Below are 13,688 nucleotides of genomic sequence, written 5' to 3' on the forward strand. Positions count from 1 at the left end.
GGTGATTGATAGTCTCAGTCATGCTGGTTTAGGGTTAGTCAGAGTAATTGGCCTCATACTGGAGGATTCATTAACCCACAGAATCAAATTCCATGGTCTCATTTCAAGTAGTAGAAATGTGTTGCATGCTGTGAGACTAATCCTAAAAGTACTGCACTGTAAAAAATTATTTCGAAAAAAAGTTACCTGGTTGCCTTAAAATTTTGAGTTCATTGAAATAAAAATTTTGAGTTAATACAATGAACATTTTTAGAGATTCGACAACCTTTATTAAAATATTATTAAAAGATTTTGTAAGCATATTGGATAATTGTGTGTGTTTTATTTCTGATGACGCAGTGAAACATGCCAAATAATGATTTATCAAATTTTGCATTGTGGTTCAGATACAATCATATTTTGAGTTTCTATTTATTAAACACATTTCCTTCATTGTATCAACTCAAATTTCAATAAACTCAAAATTTTAAGGCAACCAGGTTACTTTTTTAAGTTAAACCAACAAAAACCAAAAACCAAAAAACATTTACAGTGTGATGAAAAAGTTACCAGTCTGATAATAAACTACAATACAATTCCTGATGGTTAGCATTAACTTTTAATATTTTAATTATCTTTAAAGGGGTGATGAATTGAGAAATCAACTTTCCCTTGAGCTTTTGATATATAAAAGGTCATGGTAAGAAAATCCTTTTAGTTTCAGAGCTGAAAACTTCCTTTTTAGTCAAAAAAAGGTTTTATAGACACCAGGCCCAGAAAACGATCGTGTGCTTGATCCTTATGTCATCGAGCTACAAAACACCGCCTCTAAAGAACGTGTAATCCAGTAGCTTCGCCCACCAACTCATGGAGCTGTTCAGATCACTAACCAGCAGCAAAAAACATGTGGAGGAAGATAGCAAGATATTGTGGAAGAACACAGTTGCTGCATAAGCTTCCTTCGGATCATAATATTAGGAATGTGTGATACTTCTTTTTTTTAATGAAGTTCCAGCTCACGTGGGGAAGACCGTATACGTGTGTTCGCTTCATTTCACTGCGGAATCATTTGTAGACAAGTCTCAGGTGCTGGATTTGCAGACACAATGGTGTTCCATCAATATTGGATCCGACAGGAATGGTGCAACAAACTTATGTGAGTAAAACGTCTTTTTTGTAATAGTAGTCAGGGGGCTGTGTGTTTTCCAGATGTTTTGGGCGGCCGTGGCTCAGTGGTTCATGTAGGTTGTCTACAAACCGAAAGGTTGGTGGTTCAATCCCCGGTTCCACCTGACCAAGTGTCGAAATGTCCATGAGCAAGACACCTAACCCCAGCTGCTCCCGCAAGCTGGATTGCGCCTTACATGGCTGATCTCGCTGTCGGTGTATGAATGGGTGAATTTGAGGCAAAATGTAAAGTGCTTTGGATGGCCATAGGGTCTGTTAAAAGCGCTATATAAATGCAGTCCATTTACCAGATGGGCTACCAAAACGTACGCTCGTCGGGAGAAATTCTTTCTTGATCTAGTTGTGTGTGTGTGTGTGTGCGCGCGCGCGTGCTGTTCATGCTTATATCGGCCGATCCTTCGGGCCATGTAATACAGAAATAATATTCAAATCAATCGCAGTGGATGAGAAATAAATCATTGTGTTTGTTTAATAAAGACGTTTACAAGTCATGTGGTCGAGAGAATCTTTGCAGTTGCCACTTTCAAAATAATCTCTCCCTCATGTGAACTGACAGGGGCTTAGATATGGCAGCGGGGCTGAAGCTCATTAAATATGCAAATCTTCTCCAATCCTAGCCGTGGGTGTTTACTTCCAAGTCTCCAGTGCGGCACGCCCACCAAAACCCAGCGTTCAGAAGACAGCCTCAAAACCAGTGTAGAAAATAGCCTATTACTTATGAGTTATGATGTTTTTGAATGTAAAAAACACACAAACGTCATTAGTTGACCTCAGGCAACAGTATAAAAAAATAGAGTAAACAGTAAAAAAAAAAAGCCTTTTAAAAAAAGAGTTTTACAACCTCTACAACCTCTGCTGAGGGAAATTATATGAATGAATGATGGGACTTTGTTTTGAAAAGGTTAGATGGAATTTTCTTTTTATCTTACATTTATGTAATGCCTAATATAGTAGCGTTTATAAGGGCAGTGCTCAGTGGAGAGATGACTCCAAAAGAGTTGACTCTGAATAGCCCTAGGGTCATGGTCGACTCCAGCACAGCAACCCTCTTTCTTGACACCTTTGATGTGTCTTAAATTGGTAATTCTCTAATTCCTATATAGAACATTGCAGTTTGGTGCACTACAGCAACCAGTGAATGAAATAAAGCAAGGAATTATGACACTGACATACTTCCATTTATAACATGTTATGTTATAATGTTTTTATAAAGAAAAAAATTACTTTCTGAAATAATATTCGACCACAGCTGTTTCTTGTGGCTTTTACCTCTGTAAAATTAGGTTTTAACAGCTAGATAATGACATAGCTACTCATCATTTCAAGAAACAAAGTTGGGACCATGAAATTGTCCAAAACTAGCCTGGATGCCAGCCGAACCACAACATTTTTAGCTCGGGCAGTTCGGTCTGGCCTTGCTCCATAGAGAAGTAATTATCCCGGAACAGAAACTGTTCGGACCAATGAAATCATCAGGGCGGGCTTTAGACGATGACGGACAGATGATCAACAGTAACGTAATCATGCACGTCATCAAAGGGGCTTGGATTATATTTTTTCGAATCCTAAACGGAGAGCTTGTTTGTATATGCATTCACCTTCATAATTTCTCTCAGAAATGATGATCATGTTGGGTAAATACTCTGTGTATCATTAAATTATTTAATTTTTTTACAACACCGGCAAAGATTGTGTATTCCAGCCTGATTTCAGCGCGCGTGCAGACAGGGTTGCCAAGTTTCTACAACAAAACCCGCCAGCTACTAGCCCTAAACAATAGCTTCTCGGGGGGGAAATGGCGTTTGGGGGGTAAAATGTGTTATTTTGGCAAGGTTGCCTGCTAAAATTCGCACTCATGAATCTATATATCACATAATAGTCGCTTTAACCCGCGGACATAAAAAACATGCGCGGGGGGGGGGGGGGGGGGGACTTGGCAACACAGTGCAGTTGAACTATGTTGACATTTGACAATGCGTAGCTTCGTTGCTCTGATTGGTTGTGTAGGTCTATCCAATTGATGTCTTGATGTCATGAGTATGACCATGTCAGGCTAGTCCAAAACGCATTGGTATGCTGAAGCATTAAGATTTCCTTTCACTGGAACCCAGGGGCCATGCCCAACCCCTGAAAAAAACAACCCCGCACCATAATCCCCCCTACACAAAACAACTGTGACATCACAATCATGTTGCATTTTGCATGGGATCTCCCTGAAGTGTACATTTGGAGTAGACGCGCTGCCTCTGTCAAAACTGAGGGGTTGAGCATCTGTGCAAATTAACTTCCCCCATCTACTTGACGAAGTTGAATGCACTTAAAAATGGTGGTGGGAATTCCCAAGGGGAAGTGCTGATGAGTGTATGTCTAAAAGTTAAACAGCCCTATTGTAGGAGTCAGGAGCCGGAGTCTATCTGAAATCCCTGAACACTAAGATTTGTGCTAGCAGCACTTACAGCGCCACCTACTGTCAGAGTATGGACTTCATTTTTATTTATTCAACAAACCTTTTATTTTATAACCAAATTGTATTATACACTGTCAAAACATTAAACTTAAATATACTAAAATATTAATTCAAGTTACTGATAATTAAATTGTGCAGAAATGCAAGTGAAAATTATGGAAAACTAAATTTGTGTAGCTAATATGTGGCTACAAATACAGTGTACACGTCACATGAGGAAAAATATTTAAACATTTTACTAGTTTTATATAATTTAAAAACTTCTACAACAGCAGAGATGTATGGGCATTAATTAGCATTATTTTACATAAAATTGCAGTGACATAAATATGGACATGTCCACATTTAAGAATTTCAATGTACAGCTCGACTTCTACAGCAGATTTTACTTCACTGATAAGTGTCAGGCATGACCTAAATGTTTTGTTGGTTTTCAATAAAAACTTTTTTTGTGAACATTTCCATTTTAATACCGTGATAACTTCACTGTAATCGTGAAATGAAATTTTCACACCATTTCTTCTCTACCTCTCTATGAGTGCTGTCTCTACTTCTGAGAATTACTGATCACATCTCATGTGATAGAAGCCTGGAGATGCCTATCTTCAGTAGATCTTTAACCCTTTCTGTAATGAATAACCCTGTGTTTATTAAAACACACCAGCTTTAATATATAGACCTCAAGACAAAGGTTAGTCCAAGTGTCATCTTCAATTTTCAGAGCTCCCCTCAAATGCACTTTTTCTAATCTTTTTCGGGGACATCTATCTATCTATCTATCTATCTATCTATCTATCTATCTATCTATCTATCTATCTATCTATCTATCTATCTATCTATCTATCTATCTATCTATCTATCTATCTATCTATCTATCTATCTGTCTGTCTGTCTGTCTGTCTGTCTGTCTGTCTGTCTGTCTGTCTGTCTGTCTGTCTGTCTGTCTGTCTGTCTGTCTGTCTGTCTGTCTGTCTGTCTGTCTGTCTGTCTGTCTGTCTGTCTGTCTGTCTGTCTGTCTGTCTGTCTGTCTGTCTGTGTCTATGTTGGGGAAGCTTTAAACTATAGCTTTTGTTAAAGCCGCACTTGGCTACTTTTGCTCTCGGGGTCCCCCTACAGTTTGGAAAAAATAATGTACTCAACTACTGTCGTAGAGCTGTCATCCTACAACAGGGGATGCCATCGCGCATGCATTTGTTGACATGACAACCCTGATAGCCCTGAACTAGTGATGCGCGGGTCGTCCCATAACCCGCGGACCCCGTATGTCTATTTCGCGGGTGCGCGGCGGGTTGTAAAAATATATACAGTGGTGCGGTGCGGGCCAAATAACTTGGTCGGTGCAGCACTAACAGTTCCCCTGAACACTGCAAGAGGAGTTCTTCTGGCGTCGCGTGTGAAATGTCTTCCTCCCAGGTAACGTTACAGTCAGTGGCATATGTTTCAGCATGTCATATATGATTTCATGGGTTTTATTTTTTTCAAACGCCAAATAATCATGATGCTCACGTTTACAAGCCAGCGTCATTATAGTAGTCTATTGGTTACCGTTTTACAGAATCTATATGATACTTCAGTTCAATGTTTGAGTGGTAGCTCACCGTAACAAGCAGGACAGCATCGGTCGGGCACGCCTCCTTCAGCTCACGCCGACGAGCAAACGCTGGTCACATGTTGATTCTCGTCCTGCCTTTAATCCCATCATTTTTTCGTTTCCTCTTATTGCTTTCCTCTAACAAAACCTTTTCTTTCTTATTTGTCTCTGCTGCTTCGGACATGACTATATTATTCGACGAACAAAGTTGGGCTCGCACGTCCGAATGTAAGGAAGTGTGTGTGTTGGTGGAAGTGACATATATGCCGTAAAGCAGTCGAATTTTGTAGTTCTTTTTTTTTCTCGGGTTACTACCCGAAACCCGAAGTTTAAAAGTACGATTAAAAACGATACAGACCCCATCAGGCTATGGCAGACGTGTCATTCAACCTATTGTAAGTCGATTTATCATCACAAAAAAATATATTATGAAGTTTGAAAAGTTACCTAGTGCTGATTTAATTTTGTTAATGCTCGAGACAAGAGAGGTATGTATCAACTCCTTTTAGTTAAGGGAATGACATAGTTTAATATAAAAAAACGGTGAAGTATCCCTTTAAAGTTAAAGGTTTTTACAGAGGGGGTTTTGTGACTCTTTTTACCACTGAAAATACTGTCAACAGCCTTTATTAAGGAAATACTGCAACTCTGTCAAATTATATATGAACAAACCCTTCTGTAAAAACCTTCAGAATAGATTAATCAAATAAAACTGGCATGTTTGGTGTTGACAAGTGCTACTGAAGAGTATTGTAACGGAAATATTCACACTAAAAATAGATAAAAGGGTTAACAAACCGTTAAGAGGTTTGTTCACCCAAAAATGGGTGTCATCATTTACTTACCCTCATGTTGTTCCAAACCCGTGGGACATTTCGGTCATCTTCGGAGCACTGCATATTTTTAATAAAATCTGAGCAATTTCTGTCTCTCCATTGAAAGTTAATTTGTTCATTGTCATGTTATGTTTCAGCTTTTGCAAGAACCAATGAGCTTCATTCTCATGTTACTCAGCACGTTTGAGCTTCCAAGAACCAATGAAATTCATTCTATTGTCAGGCAGCACATTTGCGCTTTAGCAAGAAGCAATGAGCTTCATTCTGGTGCTACGCAGCATGTTTGAGCTTCCTCAAGAACCAATGAGGTTCATTCTCATGTTAGGCAGCAAGTTTGAGCTTCAACAAGAACCAATGAAGTTCATTCTGATGCTATCCAGCACGTTTGAGCTTCCTCAAGAACCAATGAAGTTCATTCTGGTGCAATCCAGCACGTTTGAGCTTCCTCAAGAACCAATGAGGTTCATTCTCGTGTTACGCAGCAAGTTTGAGCTTCAGCAAGAACCAATGAAGTTCATTCTGGTGCTATCCAGCACGTTTGAGCTTCCTCAAGAACCAATGAAGTTCATTCTGGTGCTATCCAGCACGTTTGAGCTTCCTCAAGAACCAATGAGGTTCATTCTTGTGTCACGCAGCACATTTGAGCTTCAGCAAGAGGTTTGTTCTCATGCTCCAAGCATGTTTGGTTGAGCTTCTGTTTATGTTCGCTGATCAATGTTTAAATGTGAATAAAAAATAAATTAAATCTGTTCATCATATAAAGCGATCAAGTCTCTTCAGAAAATATGGACTATCCGGTCAATTCATATGGATTCCTTTTACAATCTCTTCATAAACTTTTTGAATCGTCAAAGTGGTAGTTGCTTAGACTGTCTTTAGAGAGTACAGAACTGGCTCAGATTTTATTTAAAATATCTTAATTTGTGTTCCGAAGAAAAAGGTATTATGGGTTTGGAACAACACGAGATGCACAAGTAAATGATGAAAGCAATTTAGAAGAATATTATAACATCTGATTGGAATATACACAGCATTATTTTTTAAAATGCGCATCTTGTTCTTTCCGAGCCCTAAAGCATACCACATTTTCCTTCCTAGTTACAGTTATTTCCCTCGGTTGCGGATTCATCAATGATAATAGAGCACAAGTCAGTGTGACCTGCCCGAAAACAGGCTGATAGTCACAGCTCCCTGATAACAACATCCTTCTTTTGTGCCTGGTCTCATTCCTCATATTGCCCTGCCAAGATAAAGCCATCAGAACATGATGGAAATCTAATAAAACTTTAGGCTGAAGAGGAGACAGTGACAGCAGTACATTTGGTTTGATGTATTACTGTGGTGCATGTTTCAAATTGGACTCAAAATGTGTGACTGAATTTGAATGTTTGAGACTTGACTTTGAGATTCAAGTTGCTGTTACTTTTGACTTGACTCAAACTTGCGTGTCAAACACTAATATGATGTCATATAAAACAGAGTACCATTCTTCCATGGCAATAATGGCTGATGTCAAAGTATGTTGTTGATGATTTGACACAATCCTAGATTATTCTGTTCTTCAAAGCTCACCTCAGTTGTTTTCAGCAACAGGCCCTTAAACTTAAACCCACTCAAGAGCAGGTACATGTAACATACACAGGATTAGATGGCTTGAGATGGTGATAATCAAAGTTTGTCCCAGACACAGCTTCATTCTTACGTGAGAACCATATTAAACCATAGGCAATAACATTTTAGTGTTAAAAATTACACTGTAAAAAAATAAAATAAATATTCAGGTCTGATCATTTTCTAGTGACTGGTCACATCTCATTTTTTTAGTTGGCCAAATTGAATTGATGTTAACTAAATCGTATAATTTCACAGAAATTCAATTTGGCCAACTGAAACATTTAGATGTGACCAGTCACTAGAAAATTTTCAATTAAAGCCTGAATTTTGTGTGTGTGTGTGTGTGTGTGTGTGTGTGTGTGTGTGTGTGTGTGTGTGTGTGTGTGTGTGTGTGTGTGTGTGTGTGTGTGTGTGTGTGTGTGTGTGTGTGTGTGTGTGTGTGTGTGTGTGTTAGTAAAGGGTATCTTGCCCTTAAGAAATGTATTATGATTTTTATTGTGCTTCAATGCAGCTGCTTAACTGGCTTTCAGATTATTTTTTATGGCGTCATGCAACTTTTTAGCTACAGTATGTAATTCAATTTAAATGTATTTATAACCCTGACACTGACAAAAACAACAACATACAACCTGCCTAGCTACAAGCATAAAAACATAATTAAATTGGAAATAATTCAACTCTTCATGTTCACAACCTGGTTTTTAAATAAACGCATTACTCTTTATTCTATTGTTTTGTTTGTTTCCTTGCGTAAATAAAATCCATGAATATTAATTACAAATTCTAGATATTTGGAATAATTATTATATAAAATGTTTATATATATATATATATAGGATCTGAAAACCCTGAACTCTAAGATTTGTGCTAGCAGCGGTTACAGCACCACCTACTGTAAGAATATGGATTAAACAATTTTACTCAGCTTGTCTAACATTTTGATTAGACCAATGTGAAAATCTGTAAATTTTAACCATTTGATGAAAATATACATTCTAAAAATCTAAACAATTAGTGTAATAAGGTATCTAGAATTATTTGCAGATTAAATACCTATAATCATTTATCATTTTCGAAGTACACAAATGAAGCAGCTGAGTTAAAGTAGCTACAGATACCCTAATAACTAGAGTTTATTTTATATATATATATATATATATAATATATATGTGTGTGTGTGTGTGTGTGTGTGTGTGTGTGTGTGTGTGTGTGTGTGTATGAGAGAGAGAGAGAGAGAGAGAGAGAGAGAGAGAGAGAGAGAGAGAGAGAGAGAGAGAGAGAGAGAGAGAGAGAGAGAGAGAGAGTAAACTCCAGTAAAAATACTCAAATTTCATTTGGGGGGAAAAAGGTACTCGGAATTGAATGTACTTGGGTATTAAAAGGGTAAATTTTTTTTTTTTTTTTAATACTTTTATCCCAAGTGACTTAGAAATGAGGAGAGCAATATAAGCAACTAAACAAACAAGGGGCAGCAGCTTGTAAGTGCTGTAAGAAGTCTGTTAATCTAGCGGAGAACACAGTACAGTACACATACACTTTTTTTTTTTTTTTCAGCATACGTCACTTACTAGTGATGTTAGGTTCTTGAATGAATCGTTCTTCTAAACCGGTTCTCAGCAAGTAACCGTCGAGCCGGTTCACTAATCGAACTGAATCGAACTTAAGTTCCGTGTTGATGACGCAAGACGCAAAAGCCGAATTAGCACGTCCGACTGAAAAAGAACCGGTTGAGGCGCTTCAAATATCTGCCGAAGTTTGCTGAGGATTGCCGAGGCGAGGCTGATTGAGTTGACAATGAAAGTCTGATGCACGTAAACTACTGGAAATGTGCTTATTAGGATGACTACTGTTATTAAATAACATTTTATTATTAATGTTGATCAGTGCCTGAATGTGTGCTGTAGTTGAGCAATTTTCAGTCGAATCCGACACGAAGGATAAATGAATTAACTGAACACAACACCATTAAGTAGGCTAAATGAAAGGCAATAATCAGAAAATGCACTCACGCGTATAACTATTTGATTGTTTCGATATGCATTGATACAGATTATTATTAGACAATTATTTGAATGTTCCCTTGATATAACATGACACAGAGAAATGTATTAAAAAGCATAAAAGAAATGCATAGTGACATCATTGCTTGATGACGTCAGGAAATTATGAATCGGCTTTTTGAACCAGGTCATTGAGCTGAACTGTCCGAGAAGAACCGGTTCGCGAATCAGTAAAAATGTTCACGAGCAGCTATAATGCATGTATTTTGAATTGATATTTCATGTCGAAATACAATGATTACACACTTAAAACTGATCATAGTGTTTATATCTCTGTAAGACTGGCCAATCTATAGAGCAATGGCAAGGGAAACTAACTTTATTGCACTCCAAGAGCCCCTCGTGATCGGGGCCCACCATATATTTTGGAGTAGCCTGTGCACTTTTGTTTTTGTTTAATAATGTTCATGCTGCATTTTAAGATCATCTATACATGTCATCATCATCTCTGACATCGTCTGGGACAAGTAACTCATTTAGAATTTGTCATATTATCTTAAATGTACAGTATGAAGTTATGAAGAACAGGGCTGACTTGTTCATTGACACACTCCGAATCATACCCGGACTTTGTCAGCAACATTTACTTTTTTTTTTTTTTACACTAAACTCAAAATGATAGGTGTGTAGTTAGCTAAGCGGTGGACCATAAAGTAAACAATGTAATTTTAGCTTTCCAATGCCATCAGCTTTTCACTTGACTCTTTGTAAATCAGCTGTTACAGTCATTGAGCCAGTGAATCTGGGTCAGATTGTGAAGTATTTGGTAATTACTTTTTTACTGAGTGTGTGACCTGATTTTATCCATTGCAAATTGTTGCATTTGGATAAATACTTCACGCGCTGTATTTCTATTCACAACAGTGTTCAAAAAATCCACATGATTTCTTTATTTATAATATTTGCTATGTCAAACAGACCAGACCAAAGCCTTCAACTTGGTTTGATTCGGTCCTGCAGCGTCTAATTCAATCCAGGAAGTCTAGGATTGGAGATTCGTCTGATAGGATGTCCCAGATGTTCAGGTTTAATCTAAATTGTAAATTTAAAATAGGCCTTTACATTGTATGTACACATTGAGTGCGTGGGCTGGTGTTCATGGTGGGGGTAAAGTGGATGTGTTTGTTTCGTGCTGTTAGAGCTCAGGATGGCCAGTGGTGATTCAGATCCATCATTAGACAGACCCCAGGTGGCAGGAGAATAGAGCCAGAGCAAACTGATTCTGGGTCAGTGTATTTGTAGCCTGTTTGAATTAGGCTTGCTGATAGCATCAGAACTGCAGACTAGCCTACCAAGAATTATGATGAAGAAGATAAGCGCAACCCCCCCCCCCCCCCCCACACACACACACACACACACACACCCTGTGGAGAGGACCCTTACTGTCAGCTGATTAACATTTAAGACTCAAGTCTCTTCTGCTCACCAAGGCTGCATTTATTTGATAAATGAAGGAAAAACAGTAATATTGTGAAACATTATTACAATTTAAAACTATATTAGCCTACTGTATTTTATTTTCATGTAGAAATAAGTTCCATTTTCTGCAGCCATTATTTCTGTCCGCAGTCACGTGATCCTTTAGAAATGTTTCTGAATCTGTTTTATTATTATTTATTGTATTTTATTTGTTACATTTTTGTGATTCTTTGATGAATAGAAAGTCAGTGAAGAGCATTTATTTGTATTGTAGTGTATCAAGGTTCCCACAAAAACATTTAGTTTCCATTAAAATTGATAAGCAAATCGGCATGCTAGAATGATTTCTAAAGGGTCATGTGACTGAAGTAATGGGAATTCAACTTCACCATGACAGAAATAAATTGCATTTTAAAAAACATTCAATTGGGATTGGGGATTGGGATCTATTTTTAGAGTTTCGACGTACGTTGAACGTGACTGACTGAAAGGGAACTGTTCTTTTAAATCATAGTAATATTTCAGAATATTAATTGTTTTATTGTATTATTAATCAAAAAAATATTTAAAATAGTGTTGCACCAATCATGATTTTTCATGGCTGATTCCGATACCGTTTTCCGATTTCTTTTCTTCTTGTTTAAGCAAATGTATTTGTTTATTTGCTATATAACAAGAAAAATGGCCCTGAACAAAAATATTTGAAATTAAAGGCAACCACTGCATTTTAACCATGATCTGAACAAAGATGTTAAACACATGTATCATGAGCTGTAGTTTTTAGAGCTGTAGATTGTATAATTTTTTTGTAGAGCTGTAGATTGTATAATTTCAATATTTAAAGCAAAAATGTTCTGTTAACCTGTTAACAGAATTCCCTGTTTGAGGACATGAGCCACTCTGAATATAACGTCACGCGTTGTCATCTTGATACTATGGTAAATACGACGTGACATGAATGCAGCATAAGTCTGGAATAGAGAAAAATGTGTGTTTGGAGAAACAAACGCCCGGTTCTGATTTATGGCCAGTCTAGTGGTGCATTAGCCTGATGTTGTCATACTCAAATTCTGTTCAGAATATAAGTCTGATACGGCTCCATTGGGCTGTGATTATGGGGTGTGTTTCAACTGAACCAGGAAAGAAAATACCTTTCAAATGGATAGACCTACAACCAATCAGAGCAACGATGTAGTTGATGTATGTTGAGCGATGCATAGTAGTAGTGGGGAGTTCAGATCATTTCACGGAGTCAGATCTTTGAATCTCGTTCAGCCAATTGAACAAATCTGTTTTCATTTCAGTAATTTAGTTCATGTCAGCAGAATGTAATTAAAATGTCACATGTTAAATTCGCCAACACATCTAGTTCTTATGCAAACGCCAAACGTTGATCACATTTGGAATAAAAAATAAATTATAAGCTAATGCAGCTTTAAGAAATAATTAATTAATTGCTTTGCGGGGTCTTCAGGCTATGCAGTCTGTTAGTTAACCTCACCTCCGAATCAGAGTCGTTCTTTCTTTTGTCCTCTCACATTTAATCACGTCTGTGCCCAGAAAAGATTGGTACAGCTATCCTGTCTTCGGGTTCAAGACGTTAGTTCCGTCATCAGTGTCTGATCTGGGCCGTGACAGCCCTATGAGCAATGTGTGCCATCCCGATGAACAGAATTGATCACCTTTCGAGTCTTTGGGTTCGAGTCATTCGTTCACCAACACACAGCCTCATAGGCTGAATGCAGAAGATCCTGTACAGAACCGATGGCCTGTAGGGCATGCGCGGTCAACACAAAACTTGACTCATATTAAAGTCATGTTAAAAAAGAACAAATTGTTCATGAACGACGCATAGTTGTTAACATAACTCAACTGCACGCACGCTGAAAGAAGATAAGTGTAAATGATATTTGCTGGTGTTTAAGGAATACACAGAGTACTTACTGAAACTATCATAATTTTTGAGAAAAATAAAGGCAAATGCATAAACGAACAAGTTCTCCATTTAGGATTCTTTGGTGATGTGGATGATTACGTTACTGTTGATCATCTGTCCATCATCGTATAAAGTCCGCCCTGACGTTTTGATTGGTCCAAACTGCTCTGCTTCAAGCGTAGCTGCTCCACAACAGATCAAGCCCAGAATGAACTTCCTGACCTCAAATGTTATGGGCGGGGATGAGTTCGGCTGGCGTCCAGGCTAGTGGTGCATCTCTAATACCATACTGAACCCAACATCGTGTTATACAAAACCTTCATCACGGGCCCCCATGCTTTTTATGAATAACATAAGATTGTAAATGTCGGCATAAACATCTTTGCTTTTATTTGCTACCTCGCTGTTTCCAGCATTTAGCAGGAAGCATTTTCTTAGACCTACTTTATTCCAAGTAGGCCCCCACGGAAGCTTTGGTATAATTCGAAAACTGCATGAGGTGACAGATGAGCTCTTCAGCCAAGCCTGTTGTTGAATTTCCCATGAGCTAATGCAGAGGAGTTACGTGTGTCTTACGCATTAATCCTGAAATAAGAGT

General features: G+C 37.9%; 1 protein-coding gene across 2 annotated transcripts in view; it reads left to right on the forward strand.

Moving 5' to 3' along the window:
- The window catches only part of prkg1b (protein kinase cGMP-dependent 1b), a 242,337-nt gene that overhangs the window by 68,955 nt on the left and 159,694 nt on the right, over nucleotides 1-13,688 (forward strand). The window lies entirely within an intron of this gene.

The sequence above is a fragment of the Pseudorasbora parva genome, chromosome 21, assembly GCF_024679245.1.
Source record: "Pseudorasbora parva isolate DD20220531a chromosome 21, ASM2467924v1, whole genome shotgun sequence".
Lineage (NCBI taxonomy): Eukaryota > Metazoa > Chordata > Actinopteri > Cypriniformes > Gobionidae > Pseudorasbora > Pseudorasbora parva.